Raw genomic sequence first — 3,295 nt, 5'->3', positions numbered from 1 at the left:
CATTCAAAACTTGCGAATTTTAAAAAAAAAAAAAAAAAAAAAAAATTTGCTGATTAAATACGAACAACTGTTTAACTGAAGTAAAACGGGTTTTCCCCTTGCTATGGATGTCTGCCTAGTTCAGTTCAGCCACATTCCGCTACAGTTCGACTTTATTATCAGTTCGAAATGGGATAGTTCCATAATACCCGCAGTGTTCCATAATACCACCTTCTCCTCTACTAGGACATCACGCGACTCTGTCGTATCACGATAGAATTGAGGCGGAGTCGGAAAGAAAGAAGTTATCCCTGCATTTATTAGGCACAGAAGAGACGATCCCTGTACCTAACGGACGTGGACAGGTAAACTTTGCACTTGCTGGCACAAAAGACGTGATTCTTGTATCTGCCGGCCACGGGAGTCACGACCCTTGCGCTGGCCAGGTACGGAGAGACGATCCTTGCAGTTGCTAACACGGAGAAACGATCCAAGAACAAAGCAAACATCATCGATTGCTTTGTTCTTGTGTTTTGTTTGTTTTTTGCGCCTATTTTCCATTAAGCACACAAAATATTTTCTTTATTTTTGACCCCTAGGCCCAAATTCCGTTAGACACTCTCAATCGCATCAGAGAGCACGGACATTATCAGTTTAACCTTTCTATATATCGAAAACATCCTATCCCTATTTTTTACATTTAAATGTATCCTAATTTTATTTTTGGATTCCTCACCTCAATTAATGGAAAATAGCAAAGATTTATCAAAATCAACCTGTTAAATTTTGAGAACGAACTCGAGTCTGTAGCTAAGCCCATACAAGACGTGCTAGCGACTGTGAAACATCGCGCGACTTTGTCTTATCACGATAGCTGCTTAATTAATGGAAAATAGCAAAGATTTATCAAAATCGACATACTGTAACAGATTTTGAGAACGAGCACAATTCTGCAAACCACATAGAAGAGGCTTAGCTAAAGCTCTGCCTCGACAAGATTTAAAATACAAAAGAATGTTTTCTATTGTCGAGTCCATTCCGTGAAACATTCTAAGAGGCCCGGCCGCCTCTGTTCGTAATGAAAAGTTAATAAAAATGCTAAGTACAGTATAAGAAAAATAATTTAACACTGGAATTAACTACTGCCTAAGTAATTTATGTAGGCTATGTTTATTATAATCCATTATATAAGTATTAGAAGCGAAAATTTATTAACATGTCTAATGATTCATATTCAATTTTAACTTGGACCTCTTTTACGTCGGATCTGGTTATCTGCTGTTAAGACAGATTAAGCAGTTCCGAGAAAACAGTTTAATCCAACAAATTAGACAGTTTAGAGAAACCGTTTCGTTAAAACAATTTGTCATTAGGAATAGTTTCATCAATTTCAGTTTCATAAGCTGAACTTGTCCCCAACTCCATTTTATCGCAACATTAACCTTAATTTCACCTACGTAAGTTTTTTAATATTTTAAATACTTTTAAGATTTTAAATTGAAATAATAAATAATGATGATATTTCACATGGTTATTTCTGCCTAAATATATATATTTTTTAATCTGAACAAACAATGACCAGCAGAGGGCTCTGACTTCCGCCATGTTTGTTGTCATTTAAAGAGAAAAGCAATAAGAGTTACATAATTATAATTATTATGGGTTTATTTGGCAAAAGCCAGGAACGAACTCCTAAAGAGCAGGTCTGTTTGTATAATATAAAGATTTAAATATCCTAAAATTATAATAAAGTTTAGATATATATTTTAAGTTTACGATCGATGTGGTTTCGTTATAATAATCAGATTTCTTAATTGAAATTTTGTATTTTTGACATATTAAATTTATTTTTAATATTTTAGTTTTTCTCGTGTTTGAATCTTAAATACATTAGCGACAAAAATTATATTGGAAAAATTCTCAGTATCTTCATTTATACATAACAATTTTAGTAAAATTATGGTAAAAATTATAGTAAAATTAAGTTCATGTAATTTAATAAATTATTTTATGGTGGAAGTGCATCTAGGTAGCTCCAATGAAAGTATTTCTAAGACTATGACGTTTAATTATTTAGCCCACACAACTATGCTGGCTTCGAGTAGTCCAGTTGACTGTTCGTGGAGTACTTGATGTTATATAGTTTTAGGGGGTGCGTGTGAGGGCTCACCCATATCTGTGTGCTGAGGTAGGTGTGAGCAATAGTGAGCACCAAGGTGCATGTCTACATGCAAAGCATGTAGAATAGACAGTAGACCGATACATGTTAAAAACTGACGGTAAAGATTAACCAAACTGACCTTTGCACCATAGGGGATACCAAAGTGCAATTTTACCTATTTTACAAAATATTTTCAAAAATTTATTATATCGAATAAATTTTTGTAAATTGTTGAAATTTGAATGTTTTGCATAACATTTTCAGACAAAATACAAATTTAAAATTATTTTTAAATATTAAAAATGTCTTTAGGAAATCCAAAATGAGGAAAAAGTAATTAATGAAAAAAATAATAATTAATTTTTATTATTGATGATGATGATGATGATGATATTTGTAATTTTGTACCTACAGTGTCAATAATTGTATTTAAATGTTCTTCGGCATCTTCAGAGATTCAAACTCTGAGTAGTTTCACACCCCCCAAGAATTGTAGACCCCTAAATGAGCAAAAAGTCAAAGAAACCATACCTGTACACGTGTGACCCTTAGTGAGATATTTGTCTCCAAAGGCCAGTTTTTAATGTATATCAGTATACTGCTTATTCTCTATGCTTTACATCAGTGTTTTTCAACCTTCTTGAATACGCGACCCCTTTACAAGTTAAAAAATTCTGGCGACCCCCCTAGGGCCATATTAAAACTATATCAGTGATTTTAAAAACTATGTATTTAATTTTCTCTCTGTTGAGACAAATTATTGTTGATTAAAGTGAAAATTTCAGAAGAATCGACAATAACTTAACACACATAAAGTATGAAACTTCCTTTAATTATAACATTCGGCACAGGAAGATGTTGACGTTTTTTTTTTTTTTAGGATCAGAATTTTCAGCTTCTACGTTTCTACTTTTTATTTCTTTTTGCAGATCAGCTCAACACTTTTTTCGCTATCATTTTCTGGGGTGGGCCGTAATTCTTGCTGAAATTGTAGTTTTTTTTTAATGTAGTGTAGGACCTACAAACACTTGTCTTTTTCTTTTACCCACGACCCCCTGTGTAAGGCTTTGCGACCCCTTTGGGGGTCATGACCCACAGGTTGAAAAACACTGCTTTACATCATCAAGGCTTTCTATCACTTGCCTTGACTGACGC

Source organism: Centruroides sculpturatus, unplaced genomic scaffold (assembly GCF_000671375.1).
Source record: "Centruroides sculpturatus isolate CEXI.00-Female unplaced genomic scaffold, Cexi_2.0 scaffold134, whole genome shotgun sequence".
Classification (NCBI taxonomy): Eukaryota; Metazoa; Arthropoda; class Arachnida; order Scorpiones; family Buthidae; genus Centruroides; species Centruroides sculpturatus.
Note: the sequence above shows the minus strand (reverse complement) of the source record.